The sequence below is a fragment of the Alexandromys fortis genome, unplaced genomic scaffold, assembly GCF_014885135.2.
Source record: "Alexandromys fortis isolate MF-2015 unplaced genomic scaffold, M_Fortis_MF-2015_v1.1 scaffold_120, whole genome shotgun sequence".
Classification (NCBI taxonomy): Eukaryota; Metazoa; Chordata; class Mammalia; order Rodentia; family Cricetidae; genus Alexandromys; species Alexandromys fortis.
Genome location: NW_026067999.1, coordinates 446,202 through 463,724, shown reverse-complemented (window position 1 = coordinate 463,724; position 17,523 = coordinate 446,202). Strand labels below are relative to the sequence as shown.

The 17,523-nt window shown below is 39.6% G+C and overlaps 1 long non-coding RNA gene across 2 annotated transcripts; it reads right to left on the bottom strand.

Moving 5' to 3' along the window:
• Positions 1-6: 6 nt before the first annotated feature.
• Positions 7-17,176, bottom strand: LOC126512715 (uncharacterized). 2 transcript variants are annotated; one of them, XR_007595137.1, is made up of 3 exons: positions 17,059-17,176; positions 660-886; positions 7-135 (listed from the first exon to the last, which is right to left on the bottom strand). It is a non-coding gene; the product is annotated as an uncharacterized lncRNA (long non-coding RNA). The 2 variants fall into 2 exon arrangements; XR_007595136.1 differs by lacking the exon at positions 17,059-17,176 and adding an exon at positions 10,182-10,312.
• Between the last annotated feature and the right edge of the window lie 347 nt (positions 17,177-17,523).

Sequence of the window (17,523 nt, the reverse complement as noted above, 5' to 3'; positions counted from 1 at the left end):
GTGGTCCTGACTTCTTTGCTCATATTTTCCCTCCTTCTGCTCCTCCTTGGGACATTGGGAGCTCAGTCCAGTGCTCCAGTGTGGGTCTCTGTCTCTATCTCCATCCATCTCCAGATGAAGGTTCTTTATTTATCTCTAGAAACCAATTATGAGTGAGTACATCCCAAGTTCATCTTTTTGGGTCTGGGTTACCTCACTCAGGATAGTGTGTTCTATTTCCATCCATTTGCATTGCATGCTTTTTTTTCTTATTTCTTGTACTCTCTTGGTCACAATAGCCTCTGGAGATGCCAACTCCACAATTTTTATCTCTTCATTCAACAATCCCATCAAGTTGTAGTTTTTATTTTTTTATTTGCTTACTAACAGCTCCCCAAAGTCTCAGTGCAGCCTATGGTTGATCCATTGAGGGTTACGGGCCCATTCCTGAACTAAGCTTTATAATCAGAGTTAGCATATTCTGAGATGAAGTGTATTCGTCATGGACCCAAACCTATGGTCATGGGTGGGAAAACTACAGATATATTCTTCCTAGAAATAATTTGTGTTCATTTTTATCCTCCATTACTCCCCATCATCTTCTTCCTCTCCCAGTAAATTCCTTCCTCTTCCAACAAGTGTTGCTCCCACTTTAATGTCTTTGTATTTTTTATACTTACCAATTTAATATCTTTATAAGAGGTAGGACCTCATGGGACCCTTTCCTATGTGTGATGGAATGTTGCTGAAGCCAGTCTGGTGCTGGTCTTGTGCAGGTAACAATCACTGTTGTGAGTTCATAAGTCCAATGGCCACAGCAGGTTCAAAGGACAATATTTCACAGCATTCCTTGCAACTCCCCAGCTCTTACATTCTTTCCAGCTGCTCTTCTACAACATTCCTTGAGCTTTGGGGAAGGGGGCAATATAGATATACTATTTAGGACCAAGCACTCAACTGTCACTTGTTCTTAGCACTTTGACCAGTCATTAGTCTCTGTACTAGCCACTTCCCACTTCAAAAAGAAGCCTCGGAGAGCAGCACTAATCTGTGGGTATAGACATAAATATTTTGAAGAAATCTAATAGCATGTCTATTGATCACAGAAACAGCACTATCACTTCGTGCATCCCCATTTGCTGCATATTTCTAAATCAAACTGTAGACAGCACTTCAGATCATCAGACACATATTCTTTGTTTAATTGGAGGTAAAGTAAGTGTCCGGTAGACATTTGTATATGTATTTTCACTTCAAAATCACTGTAAAGGAATTCAGTTGAATTCAACATTTCTAACAAATCAGATAAACTGCCACTTGGCAATTTACTGTTTCCTTCTTTTGTGTTTTGTTTTGTTTCCTTTAAATAATGTTAAAAGAAATCAAAATTTTAATAAATGGCACTAATAGCCTATGACATGAATGTCAAACAGAATATTTGTGCTACACTCACTCTGTCAGCTAGACTCGAGTCTAAAAGTACACATTTCTCTAAGGCTAATTGAATAATAGCTGAAACAAAAAGATTTCATTCCAATTATAATTTTTTAAATAAGAAAAATTTCAAAGAATCAACATCAGCTGGTTTCTATTTGAAAGACAGCCTAAATGATGACACTGCCGGCGGCATCTCTGGGCTCTTCTCACACTTCTAAGCATTTCGCATGTACTGTCTTTCAAGTAGATCTTGGCCTCCTTTGAGAATTGCACATCTTGTTACCTCAGAGGCAAAAAGAGTTCAGACTCTGCGATCTCACAAGGTATTGAGCACAGGTCATGAATTGTAGAGATTTACAGATATGAGCTTGTTTTAGATTTCTGGAGGCTTCCTACAGGATTCGCAGTGACACTCACTCTGTGAATTCATAGTATGTCATCAAGTCACTCATTCTGATGAACTACCACACGCAAAGACAAATGACAGCCATATTGGTTTTTACACCATTACACACCCAGGAGGGTAATGAAGCTTGCCCTAGGTTAGTTAGGTCAAGCAAAAAAGGAAAAGAAGAGGAATTGAGCATTTTTAGTGCCAACACCAGAAAAATCTAAGCAACCCAAAGCCGTCGGTTAGGGTTTTAAATTGGTTCAACATATTTGCAAACATTCTGGCAAGTGTCAGTTAAAACTAAACACATTTATTTATGCCTTATGACACAGCAATTCCACCTTATGGCACTAGAGGTCAGAATAGTGTTAGGTGGGAGATGGGCATAGGTAGGGGGTGCTGATGGGAGAGGGATGTGAGCAAGTGATTTAGGAGCTGAGAATTGTCCTATAGATTGATCTGGCAGTGATCAAGTGTAGACACAGGTAAATATCCATTGAACTTTTCAGTCCATATGTGTACCCTTTTCTGGAAGTTATATCTCTAAAATGGCAGAGTTATGAGTAAAAGTTCCTAATAGAGAGCCTTTTGTAGCATATTTGTGACTTAGAAGGATCTAGATCTTGGAGTAAAGACAGTGCTATATATTCACAGGAGATCTCTATAGTTACATTCTCACAGGTAAAGCTCCCCCCACTCATAAAAAGTGGAGATATTGTTTGTGTTTCCTCCTAAGAAGATGAATATCATCCACCTCCTTCTCTAAGAACCTGTGACCCATCAAGAGCAAGGTCTGCCTCACCTAGAAGACTATTAGTATAGTCACAAGCAGATATAGACTCCTAAGGTACTTCTGGTACCTCCTGACTGGTCAATTAATCTTTCTTTGATAAATTGATACTATGATTTGTGACCAGGTTAATCTTGAATTCTGACCCCTTAGCAAAACCAAGTATGGTCAATAGCAAGTCATATGCCATAAGTTAGATGGCAGGCTCTGTTCATACTGATTGCCCTTGTTTGTATTGGTGTTCCTTGCATTGAACATTAGGTTTGTGCTTCAGTCTGCCATTCATCTGGCATTCTAATATCCAGGTGCATCCATTTGGTAGCAAGACACTGAAAAGCAACCCTAGCTAAGTTTGTGTTGCCATGGCTGATGCCTGGTAAATATTGTGGGCAACAAGCTCATCTCTGTTAACTACGTCAGATACTTTAGTTTGTAAAGGAAGCCACATCCGTATCTTTACTTGGGAAATTATGAGGGGCTCCTGGTGAGCATGGTTTATGATAAGAAAATCAGAGAGGAAGAACCTTAAAGTTTCAAGAGTACAAGAAAAAAATCATGACAGAAAAAAAGGATGGCCCAAGACACATTTCCTAAGTTAAGATGGTTATGTTTGTTTATATGTAGTTTTAAGAAATATGATAGCATTAATGCAGAATATGGAAGTGATTTGGAAAGAATTGATGCTAAATTTGGAAACACAAAGAATTTTCATGTACTGAGATGGGACACAATTTTATTATTCACATTTAGGTATCTTTTAAATATTAAAAAAAGCTGTGAGGATATAATGAGTTAAAGCTGTTGGAAGCTTCCTAGAGACAAAAAAAAACCTCTATTTTGAGACATTGCATTCATAGAATGTTTTTTATTTGATTTTAATTCAAGGAACAAATTTTTGTATTTGAGTAAACTCTTGAGAAAGGTTCCATAAACTGCCTTGCATTAGTGTTATACAGAGCAATACAGTATACCTTTGCTATGAAAATTTTCATAAGAACAGAACATATGTTCCACTTCATGGTATCAAACACAGAGCAAAATTATTCTAATTGGGAACATACTTGGATAAATGATTGGATTAAAATGACTGAGAGTTATAAATGTCTGAAATGTCTATTTCAGGCATGAGTAGGGGAAATGGCACTAATTTCTAAAGTGTGCACATAATGATTAAATTATCCCACAGAGATGACAAGTATATCAGCATTACTGTGGAAAGAAATGTCATGTGAGTAAGGAAAGAGGCAAGCAATCCCTTCATGGGCAGCAGTCACCAGGAAAATGCCTTTTTACCTCTATTGTCACACAAACCATGATTGCACCCATTTCTCTACAATCTCAGTACTCATTAATCTCATCTCTTGTATCTGCCAAACTAAATAAAATGATGTATACACCCCTAACTCTTACCCAATCTCTCTCTCTCTCTCTCTCTCTCTCTCTCTCTCTCTCTCTCTCTCTCTCTCTCTTTCTCCTCTCTCCTCTTTCGTCTCTCCTCTCTCTGCTTGTGTGTGTATGAGTTTATCTGTCTCACTCTATCTCTCTCACCCTCTCTCCCTCCCCCTTCCCCTCCTGGGGTTCACATTTAGAGATTTTAAAGGGAGTCTCATGAGCTAGACCAGATTGATTATATATATATATAATCAATATATATATTTATATATATAAATTTATATAAATTTATATATATATATAAATATATGATTTATATATATATAAAGATGCCATCAAATTCTCACATTTGAGTTAAATTCTCATCACCAACAGCCATTTATTTTCCCAAGTATCTTAACTTTGGAATAAGTTAATAAAATTTAGCCATGTAAAAGATGCAGATAGACAATGTCTACATACACCCGCCTTTACCTTGCTCTTTCTCCTTGATCATGACTCTGAAATACAAGTAAGACTCAACATTGGAATCTTGGCCTTCTTAGCCATGTGGAAGGTATGTGGTCATCCTGAGCCTATTCCTCCACCTGCAGAATAGGAATAACAGTATGCCTTTGCTTCTTACCATTTTGTTAGGAAGAATAAGCTGGTAAGTGTGAATGCGTTTAAAGCCTTCCAAGAACATGCAAATGTCCTTTTTTCCCTTTTTCCTTTCACTGGAGAAATTGACATTTTTTTTGTCTAGCAGTAGGATTTCTCAAAAACATTTTATTACAAAACAATGAAGAACTCAGAGACAGATGTAACATAAGAATGCAGAATGCTGTGTTCTGTTTCCCCAGCTTCTCTTATGGGTGACATTATTTGAATGTTGTAGATCATCAAAACGGAACTATTATTATTTATTATATTGGACTGATAAATACATTATACATATTATCCAGTTTTGTGTTTTTTATCAATCTGGAATTTGGTTTCTCCTCAGTCTTTTGGTCTCCACTTTCTCTAGCCACAGTGATCTCTGAGGACTCTAAAATAACCACTTGAATTAGCCCACTAACTTAATGTCTGTCATATTCAAGCAAGTTCTGACTTAAAACCTTCCCCAGTTTTCCTAATTATACTTGAAATCTCTGTAAAAAAATCTATTCTTTTAATCTAAATCTTTTTTTTCACTGTTTATTGCACAATAAGTGGATTTTGTAGAAAAAAATTCCCAAGCTCTTAGACCTGCTAAACAGCTTACTAAAATGGTAAACACAGCGGTTGCCAACAACAATGCATTAAATGACAAGCTAGATAATGCATTTTCATTAACAGTTTCCTTAATAGTCTCTGTTTAAAAGACTTGCAGCATGAATCTTTTCTTAGTTGATTCATATCTTTCTTAAATTTTAATGTTATTCTGTCACCCTTCTTAGTACTGTTTAGACAGTGCCCTTAGTGGCTAGAGAAAAAGTGGGTAGAACCTTGGGCTGCAGAGATTGCTCAGGGGTTAAGAGCTGATGTTCCAGCGTACTCATGTCCTATGCCCAGCACCCACACATGTCTGCTTGCAATTCTAAAGTCAGGGGATTCAATGCCCTCCTCTGATATCAGAAACTCATGTGGTGCATGTACACACACACACACACACACACACACACACACACACACAGAGGCAAAACACTCCTATACATAACTATTTTCAATAAAAAAACTAAAATAAGGAAATGTTCAACATCCTTAGTCATCAGAGAAATGCAAATCAAAATAACTTTGAGATTCCATCTTACACCTGTAAGAATGGTCAAAATCAAAAACACTGATGACAACTTATGCTGGAGAGGTTGTGGGGTAAAGGAAACACTTCTGCATTGCTGGTGGGAGTGCAAGCTGGTACCGCCCTTTGGATGTCAGTGTGGCAATTTCTCAGAAAATTAGGAAACAACCTTCCTCAAGACCCAGTAATACCACTTTTGGGTATATATCCAAAGGATGCTCAATCGTGCCACAAGGACATGTGCTCAGCTATGTTCATAGCAGCATTGTTTGTCATAGCCAGAACCTGGAAACAACCTAAATGCCCCTTGACTGAAGAATGGATGAGGAAAATGTGGTATATTTACACAACGGAGTACTACACAGCAGAAAAATGACAACATCTTGAATTTTGCAGGCAAATGGATGAAGCTAGAAAACATCATTTTGAGTGAGATAACCCAGACACAGAAAGACAATTATCACATGTACTCACTCATAAGTGGTTTTTAAACATAAAGCAAAGAAAACCAGCCCACAAATCAATCCCAGAGAACCTAGACAACAATGAGGAGCCTAAGAGAGACATACATAGATCTAATCTACATGGGAAATAGAAAAAGACAAGATTTCCTGAGTAAATTGGAAGCATGGGGACCTTGGGAGAGGATTGACGGAGAGGGGAGAGGTAGGGGTGGAGCAGAAAAAAATGTAGAGCTCAACAAAAATTATTTTAAAAAACACTAAAATATACTATGAACACTGATTTTTGACAAAGAAGCTAAAATTATACAATTGGAAAAAAAGAAAGCATCTTCAACAAATGGTGCTGGCATAACTGGATGTCAACATGTAGAAGAATGCAAATAGATCCATATCTATCACCATGCACAAAACTTGAGTTCAAAGACCTCAACATAAATCCAGCTACACTGAACCTGATAGACGCGAAAGTGGGAAGTACACTAGAACTCGTGGGCACAGGAGACCACTTCCTGAATATAACACCAGTAGCAGAGACACTGAGATTGACAATAAGTGGGACCTCCTGAAAGTGAGAAGCTTTTGTAAGGCAAAAGACACTGTCACTAAGACAAAACAGCAGACTACAGAAGGGAAAAGATCTTCACCAACCCTACATCTGACAGAGGACTCATCTCCAAAATATATAAAGAACTCAATAATCTAGACATCAAAATATCAAATAATACAATTTAAAATGGGGTATAGATCTAAGCAGCAAATTCTCAACAGAAGAAACTCATATGGCCAAAAGACACTTAAAGAATTGCTCAATGGCTTTAGCCATTAGGGAAATGCAAATCAAAATGACTCTGAGATACCATCTTATACCAGTCAGAATGCCTAAGATCAAAAACACCAGCGACCTCTTATACTGGATAGGAGACAGAGTAAGAGACACACTCCTCCTTTGCTGGTGGGAGTGTGATCTTGCACAGCCACATTGGAAATCGGTATAGCAGTTTCTCAGAAAATTGGAAAACAATCTACCTCAAGACCCAGCAATACCACTCTTGGGCATATACCCAAAGGATGCTCAATCATACCACAAGGACATGTGTGCAACTATGTTAATAGCAGCATTATTTGTAATAGCCAGAACCTGGAAACAACCTAGATGCCCCTCAACCAAAGAATGGATAAAGAAAATGTGGTACAATTACAATGTAGTATCACTCGGTGGTAAAAAAAAAAAAAAAAGACATTTTGGTTTTTATCTATCTATCTATTTATTTATTTATTTATTAAAGATTTCTGTCTCTTCCCCGCCACCGCCTCCCACATCCCTCACCCTCCCCGAATCAACTCCCCCTTTGTCATCAGCCCGAAGAGCAATCAGGGTTCCCTGCCCTGTGTAAAGTCCAAGGACCACCCACCTCCTTCCAGATCTAGTAAGGTGAACATCCAAACAGCCTAGGCTCCCACAAAGCCAATACATGCAGTAGGATCAAAACCCATTGCCATTGTTCTTGAGGTCTCAGTAGTCCTCATTGTCTGCTATGTTCAGCAAGTCCGGTTTTATCCCAGGCTTTTTTCAGACCCAGGCCAGCTGGCCTTGGTGAGTTCCCGATAGGACATCCCCATTGTCTCAGTGTGTGGGTGCACCCCTCGTGGTCCTGAGTTCCTTGCTCGTGCTCTCTCTCCTTCTGCTTCTGATTTGGACCTTGGGATTTCAGTCCGGTGCCCCAATGTGGGTCTCTGTCTCTGTCTCCTTTTATCGCCTGATGAAGGTTAATATCCAGGATGATGACTATATGTTTTTCTTTGGGTCCACCTTCTTATTTAGTTTCTCTAGGATCACGAATTATACGCTCAATGTCCTTTATTTATGGCTAGAAACTAAATATGAGTGAGTACATCCCATGTTCCTCCTTTGGGGTCTGGCTTACCTCACTCAGGATAGTGTTTTCTATTTCCATCCATTTGCATGCAAAATTCAAAAAGTCATTGTTTTTTACTGCTGAGTAGTACTCTAATATGTATATATTCCATCCTTTCTTCATCCATTCTTCCATTGAAGGGCATCTAGGTTGTTTCCAGGTTCTGGCTATTACAAACAATGCTGCTATAAACATAGTAGAGCATATACTTTTGTTGTGTGATAAGGCCTCTCTTGGGTATATTCCCAAGAGTGGTATTGCTGGGTCCAGGGGTAGGTTGATCCCAAATTTCCTGAGAAACCGCCACACTGTTTTCCAAAGTGGTTGCACAAGTTTGCATTCCCACCAGCAATGGATGAGTGTACCCCTTTCTCCACAACCTCTAATAATTGTAATTGCCTGAAAATTGGAAAGCAAACTGAGGTTTATGTGTATGACCTTGGCGGGTTGAGCACTCTAGTTTGTTCTTTCTTTTTGACAAATATGGGTCCTACTGACCACCCATCACTTCTACAGATGTTTTAGGACAAGCATTTCCAAGGGCCCACACCTATTTCTCTGACGTCAATGCAGGGCCCATTTCTCAAGTGCTGGAAACCCATCTCTCAGAGATTTTTAAAGCCCTCATTCTTCCCTGTGATAGATAACTTCCCATTAGTAATAAAATCACTGAATAAGCAACTTGTAAGTAGAGAAGTTTTGTTTTGGCTCATTGCTTCGGAGATTTAAGTTCATTTTTAGATGATGCTATTGATTTTAGGCCCACAGTGGGAAGTAGCATCATGTCATGGCAGGAGTGTGTGACAAAACAAAGCTAGCCACTTCATGACTAGGAAGCTGAAGAAGAGGTGGGTGTCTCACGATCTTTGAGAGCACAGACCATTAAATAAAATATTCTCCACTGGGTTTCATCTCTTAAATGTTCCTTGATCTCCCAATAGCACCAGAGAATAGGGACTAAACATTCGACATGGTCGTTTAGAGGATGTTTAAACCAAACCATCACTTCACCATTTATGGTTTCAATACATTAGTCATGATTGTCTAGCAATATCATAATGAAACACCTCTGTATAATAATTATACAGTAATAAAAGGAAGACATTAGAAAATAACTCTACAGATATGGTTCCTAAACTATCTCTCATTCTCAAACAATCGCAAGGGATTTGGTGTCAAACTTCATCTGGCTCCAAGCCCCACCTTTAACGTTGCTACCGCCACTCTCACCGTTTCTTAGACTCAAAATACAAGGTTTTGTAGACCCCCTGATTTAAAAGACAGTGCTCCTGGAGCTGCACATTCCCACTGTGTCACTCCTGCCTAACAAAGGCACCACATACCCAAACACATTTCAAGACCTCAAAGGTCCAAAAAATTGATTTTAGTGATTTTCTAACTTTGAGCAAACCAGATAAGACGTTAATATAGCGAGTCAAAAGATAAAAATCCCACAATTCTCTCTCTCTCTCTCTCTCTCTCTCTCTCTCTCTCTCTCTCTCTCTCTCTCTCTTTCTCTCTCTCATATTCTGTGCCCATTTTTGGATTACAAGTTTTTGCTCCAGTTCATTTTTCTTGACCACAACTATGTTCTTTACTCTTTCTCCCTGTAATCTTCAACTCAGAGTTAAGGCGTCTGGCAGTTACCAGTTTTGCCCAGTTTGTTGACACTAATGTTATACCACTTGGAACTGTTTCCTAATGTTCTATAACCTTTATATACTTACTCAACTAGATTGCAAGATCCTTAGGGAGAGAAACAGTGTCTTTTGTTTTTGCAATTTCCGTAGTTGCTGAAAAATGCCCCATTTCAAAGTGGTGTTATATTCTTCATGATGAATTAATTGCATATGTTGAAATAGGAGCGGCGGGGCTGCGTCCCCGGCACCCGGCCGCCCGCATGGCTAGTTTATTCCCTGAAATAATTACACGGAAACTGTATTCTTTCAAACACTGCCTGGCCCGGCTAGGTCCAGTTTCTTATTGGCTAGCTCTTACATATTGTTCTAACCCATTTCTAATATTCTGTGTAGCCCACGAGCTGGCTTACCAGGGAGGATCTTAACCTGCGTCTGTCTGGAGCGGGAGAATCATGGCGACTCACTCACTAAGCTTCTTTCTCCCAGAATTCTCTTCTGTTTTCTCCACCCACCTAATTTTCTGTCCTATGAGGGCCGAGGCAGTTTCTTTATTATTACAAGACCCACCTCCATCATGCATATGCCCCGCTGATATCAACAAAATGGAAAGGTAAAGTTGAATTTATATTCTTGTTGAAAACAATTTTCTCATATAATACATTCTGATCAGAGTTCCTCCTCTCCCAGTTCCTCCTAGTTCCTCCCCCATGTCTCCACACACGCAACTTCATGTCCCCCATAAACCTACAGGCAAACAAAACAAACCAACCATAAATTTTTCAACATAATATTTCTATTATTTGAGAATTTCACATAATGCTCTCCTAACTTACCCACTTCCCAGTCATCCCAGGTCCACCTGCCCACCCTTGTGACCTCCCCCTCAAAAAAAAAGAAGAAAGAAGACCTTCCTCCAAAAAACAAGAAGAAAGAAAAAAACACAACTCCAATTTTTGTTGCCCATATACTCACTGGAACATGGTCAAACTCAGTGGCAGGACTTTAAAGAAAACTGAGTCTTTTAATACCCACCCCCACCAGAAGCCATCAGTTGTGGAGATTTACACTTCAACATACTTATTACAGGCCATGGACATCAACTTGGCTCTTGGGAATATGGGCTAGGACACCAACAAAGTCCTTAGTAGCAGCACGACCCACAGACATCAACATGGCTTTAGAAGGGACCACAGACCATGGGCATGTCTGTCTTTTGGAGGCAACATGGGCCACATACATCAACATGGTCACAGGCTTCAGCATGATCATGGACCCCAACATGGCATTCAGGAGCAGCATGAACCACAGATATCACCACGGTCTCTTGTGTCTGCACAGATCACCTGCATCAATGCGGCCTCCAGCAGTAGCATGTCCCATGGACATCAATATGGCTTCAGGAAGTGGCACAGACCACCGATATCCACATGGCCTTTGGTGGTATGTGAATGGGCCATGAACATCAACAAAGGCCCTGGTTACAGCAAGACCATGGACCAGAACTTTAAAAAAATAAAAATAAAAAAATCAAGAGACCCCCCCCACACATACCCATACAAAAGCAAAAAAAAAAAACTATAAAAACACAAAATTGGAAACCCCAATATATAAGCAAAATATCAGTAAAACAAATGTCCAAACAAAGCAATGTGAAGCAAAAATGTCTTCAAAAGTACCATTTAGTTGTTTTGTGTTGGCTATATACTGTTGGGTATGGGGTTTACCCTTATGTGTAGTTAATATAACCTAAGAAACTCCACTGGAGAAAATTAATTTTTTCCTTGCAAATGGATATCAATTAAAGAAAGACAGTTTCTTGATCAAGAATAGAAATCTCTGTCCAGTTATTCTTCTCAGAATTTGGACTCTGACTTGAGATTGAGCAGGCCCTATGCCCACTGCCATTACCTCTGTGAGTTCATACATGTGTTAGGCCTGTTGTGTCTGAAATATGGCTGTTTTCTTGGTGTTATCCATCCCCTTTGGCTCTTAAAAATCTTTAGGTCTCCTCTTCCACATTGCTCCCTGAGCCCCGAGGGGCAGGTGTTTGACAAAGTCCATTTACAAATGAGTGTTCCAAGGTCTCTCACTCTCTTTGTAATGTCCAGTTGTGGGTTTCTGTGTTCTGTGTTAATTTCTATCTACTGCAGGAAGAAGCTTCTCTGATGATGGCTGAACAAGACACTGATCTATGGGTATAGCAGAATGTTATTAAGACTCATTTGATTACTATGATGTAATCAATTACTTTCTTAATATGTTTTTAATTGAGATAGAATATCACTTTTCCCCCTCCAGCCTCTCCAAGTCACCATCTCTTGATCCCCTGCCATGTCTCCCCCTCCATTCTCAAGTTGATAACCTCTTTTTATTGGTGTGTGTGTGTGTGTGTGTGTGTGTATTGTGGGAAAAAAATTTCTGTCCTCAAGGAACAGCTTGTGTTCAATGAGCAGCCGATGTTGTAGTATACTCATATTTACCTTACCTGGGGGCAACTCTGAAGGCTTATCTGGTTTCAGACATTCTGTGCTGCCTCTGCTACACATGAATTTAAGTTCATCTTCCTTCTGCCCAGTGTCTCTTCTTTCATCCCCTCTACAAGGGTTTCTAAGAGCATCCGTGAGAATCTTTCTGAACACAGGCGTCTAGTTTTTTAGTTCATTATCTAGTCTCTTCGCTGTATAATTGTGTGGTTTCCATATGTACGGATTCATGCTTGTCTGTATGTGGGCATACTTGTTTGGGGCACACACACAGGGTTGCATGTGCATCTGGAGGATCAAGGGTATTGCTAAAAATCATCCTTATTTGTTTTTCCACCTTGTGCAGTGGGGCAGCGTCTCTCAGGTGAATTAAGAACTCAGGAATATGGCTCATCTTGCTAGCCAGATTGTCCTGGGGGACTAACTGTCTCCACATTCCAAGGCTGGAGTTACAAGTGGGTTGCCATGCCTAGTTGGCATTTACATGGATCCTGAAGATATGAATTCTGGTCCTCACACTTGTGTGACCAAGCACTTAAAAACCGAGCCATCTGCTCTGCCTAAACTTTCCTTTAGAACATTTCATGAGGATGAAACTCTTGCTTATCTTATTTAATGCTGGATCTCGAATAGGATCTAACATGTGATTGGTGCTCAAAAATTGTTTGTGGATCATGAACTAATGAATAAAGGATTTGATCTAAATTTTATATGCCTGCTTTTTTTCTATATGGGAAATCAAGAACAAAAAAGCAAATTAAATCTCCTAAGATCACAAAGTCAGTCAACTGTGGAACTAGGCCTTTACTTATATGAATGCAATATCCACACTCTTTACAAAAGCAAGTTAGGCCTCTTGCTTTCTTTTGTCACTGTGAATAGTACCTGTCACTTGACTGGAGGCCATATCCCTTTGATTCTTATGGTCTGACTAATTTGGTACACTTGACATGGAACCTTCAATGTAGCCTTCAGTTCTCTCTCTCCCTCCACCTCTCCCTTCCTCCTCTCTCCATACACACCAGCACCATCCGTGACTCCACATGTAACTTTACTCCAGTGTTGGATTGTTTCTTCTTTGATTTCACTGACAGTTTGATTTGGAGTTGGACTAATCCCAAATTTAATCACTTACTCATTGCTTTGGTTTCATCCTCCATCTTCTACAGTTAGCTGTAGATGTCATTCCCAAATTGTTTTTCACCACCCAATCAGGTTCCAGGTAGGATATAGGATTCACAACCAATGTTTTAAGTGGGAAAAAATTTGACACAGGAATTCACTGGGATGTGAGCAAAGTTACAGGGACAAACTATGTTGGTGCAGCGTTTAGGAACTAGGAAGAATGGGGAGAAGTTATTACTACTAAGGCTGAAAGGAATAGTGTTAGCTGAGTCTGGTAAGAGTTGCAGCCATGGGGTAGGAATTCTTTAGTGGGAACTATAATCCAGCAAGAATGTGAATGATAGCAGAAACAGGGTGCCAAGTCGAGAAAGAACTTCTGTATGGCCATGCTTGAATCTAAAGTTGGCCTCTTCTCTTGGCCAACCACAACCAGATGCAAGATGACAAGGGAGACTTGTGATGCAGTAGTCTGGGGTAAGTTTCTGAGGAATGACAGAGAATGTATCTGGAGGGTGTGATGGCAACAGTAAAGTCAGTACATCCCAGTTCTCCCAGGTCAATAGCATGGAAAATGTTCATGCCCTCCCCAAGACCATTCTACAATATACTCCCAAGTGCAGGTAGTGGTACAGGATATGTACTTTCCATCTCATGAAATCCCATGACTGTTATGACCTACCCTGCTATAGTTTGGTAAATGTCCTCCAAAGGATATGTGGCAAAGGCTTGGCCTCCAGCCCATGGTGCTCTTGTGAGGTAGTAAAATAACTTTAGGAGAAATTGTCTGGTGGGAGATGTTCCACTGGAAGAGCTAGTGGAGGGCTGTGAGGACACCCACTCCTTTCTTTTCTCCTCCACACCCTGATCATAAAGCATGCAGTCTTGCTATGCCATGCCATAATACACCATGTCACCATAGACTCAACTGGTCATGGATTTAAACCTCAACCTCATGAGACAAAAGAAATTTTCCTATTTTATAAGTGGATTTATCAATAGCATTTGTTAGTATAATGGAAACTTGACTAACATATTCCCTATTGTATAGATAAAGAAGCAAGTTTTTACATTGTGTGGCTCCTCTAAGACCACCATCACAGAGCTAAGAAACAGAACGTTTAAACCCGGTGCCTAGATTTGTAAGTTCAAAACTGTTTCAGCAAAATCTGTTACCCAATTAAGGTGCATCTTCTGTTGAGTGCCTCTTCATGACGACCCTTTCCTCTTTCTAAATACATACATCATGAACTTACCTCTGGCCCTTGGCCGTCTGTTTTTCAGAAATTCTGCCAGAAACATTTTTATCCCTCCTCATGGTCATTCCTTTCAGTCAACTCAGAGCCATCAGTTCTCCCTTTCGGCACCTCATCTGTTCACAAACTTCCTCTTTTTTTTTTTTTTTTAAGATTTCTTTATTTATTATGTATACAACATTCTGCCTCAATGTATGACCACACGCCAAAGGAGGGCGCCATATCTCAGTACAGATGGTTGTGAGCCACCATGTGGTTGCTGGGAATTGAACTCAGGATCTTTGGAAGAGCAGCCAATGCTCTTAACCTCTGAGCCATCTCTCCAGCCCCACACAAACTTCCTCTTGCATATCATGTTCATAGTGGATTATACACAACTGTCCTACTCAGCACAGTAGGTACTGTATGCTTAAAACACAACTGCTCCCAACCAAGAAGCCATCTACAATCAACAACTACCCATAAAGAAGAATTAGTTTCTCCAATGGAGTCACGCTGCATCTACAATTCACATATTTAAGGCCAGGCCCCATGTCCAGCAGTAGATGACCAAAAAAAATTTTTTTGGAGACTTCTTTTGCCTCATATTACTGTGTTTTTGGCTTTTTTTCACTTCACTGGTCTTTTAGCTGCATATTATGGCTTTCAATTTTGAGTGTTTATGTGGTATGTGTGTGTCTCTGTGTGTGTCTATGTGTCTGAATGTGTATACATTTATCATAATCATTCTTAGTTTTGTTTTTTATTCTTTTTGTTTGTTTGTTCATTTTGTTTTATCTTTTTCTTGTTTCTTTTATTGACCTGTTGGTTTTCTTAACAAAGAGAGAAAGCTTGGAGTTTGAAGGGTGGTGAGGTGGGGGAGGATCTGAGAGGAGATGAGAGAGGGGGAATTGTGATCACAATATACTGTATACGTTTATTTCTAAATAAAAAATGAAGTTAGAAAACACAGTTACTGTGACTATAGATTCATTTCTATTAATTTCAACAAAGTAAAATCTTAAATTAATACTTATAGTAAAGTCCTCACCGTACACCATCCTTAAGTGTCAGCTCTGCTTAGGAATGTCCTTTAGCAATGGAGAAAAACGTCATACAGTTCAGAAACCTGGCTTATCACCAGCAGTCAGTCATATTGATGGCATCCACCCTTGATACACTGTGATGAAAATGGTACTTTATCTCTGTGATCATCTTCTCTCAAGCCCATAAGTCCAAGTCTAATCCTGACAAAATTATCAGCCAAAGACCAATGGAGAAACATTCTTCAAAATACATGCCTAGAACTCCTCAAAACTGTCCAAGTCATGAAAAGCAAGGAAAGTTTGAGAAGTTATTCAAGCCCAAAGAAAACAAAACTGTGTGATTAAATGCAATCTGGTGTCATGCGCTGGAGCTGGAACAGAGAAGAACAATAGTGGACAACTTGGGAAAGTTCAAATAGAGACTGGGATTCCGGGAGAGAAAGCTGTAGATGTTCTTTCCTTCATTGTAATGGACAGGGAAGAGTGTTAGAACCTGGCATTATCTTTGCTACTTTTATGTGTATGTATAACTGCCTGAAATAAAATGATTATTCCAGAATAAAAATAGAACTGTGGATATAAATATGCTTTGTGCAACTTGAGAATGTTCATCCAGTTTTTAATCTGTAAGTTTTGTAAAAATCTAAATATCTAAGGATCTTCCATGGAAATTTATGTTCTCAAGTGAGATCTATCTCAAGTGCCAGCTATGGGGATAAGCATCCACAGTACACAAAACGGCAGAGAAAAGTAGGCAATGATGGATAGGGGCTGGAGGCAGACAAAGAAAATAATCAAGATGTTCCATTACCTTTGTGGCAACTAAAAACGTAAGGCACAGCCACCCCGCTTCACTTCTATGGTCCACCTAGACTCTCAGAAAAGCCATATTTAGTGCATTTTTGCCTACTACATCTGCTTCTCAGCCATTGTCAGACTCAGTTTCCAAGCCATCACCAGCTCTGAACCTCAGAATTTCAGAGACGTTTTATATCTGTGAGGAGATGCACAAGTTTTGTCCTGCTGCTGCATATCTGCCTTTATTCTTTAGGAATGGTTAATATTTAAAGATGAAAATCAGATATTCTGAATAACGTGCACACTCCATTGCAACTTAAGCTGAATGATGGATGAAGACAATGATGATGATAATGATGATGATGATGATGATACCCTCAGAATTGTCTTTTTAGTCATTTCCCCTTACAGAATTCTCCGTGTTGAAATAGGAGCGGCAGGGCTGCGTCCCGCATGGCTAGGTTATGCCCCGAAATAATTACACGGAAACTGTATTCTTTCAAACACTGCCTGGCCCGGCTAGTTCCAGTTTCTTATTGGCTAGCTCTTACATATTGTTCTAACCCATTTCTAATATTCTGTGTAGCCCACGAGCTGGCTTACCAGGGAGGATCTTAACCTGCGTCTGTCTGGAGCGGGAGAATCATGGCGACTCTTTCACTAAGCTTCTTTTTCCCAGCATTCTCTTCTGTATACTCCGCCTACCTAATTTTCTATCCAATAAAATGGGCCAAGGCAGTTTCTTTATTATAATTAACCAATGTCCTTCCTTCATCATCTCCGGTTTTCCAAATGTTCATCTTAGGTGGCCAAGTAATCATTCTCTAAAAGAAATGAAGCTGTGTTCATCTTTTCATGCGGAGTGAAATTATCTTTGTGAATTAACTATACTAGCTTTCTTCTATTTTAGCCATATGGCCTTGCCTCTGCTCAGTTTTTGTAGTGCAGGGAATCTAATAATGGATTCCATCCAGCCGCTGGGCCATTATGTAAATGGAGATGCTCTCACATCCACTCAAATCCCTTAGGACTCTCTCTAATTCATTAACTTGAGTTTTTTAAAGAACC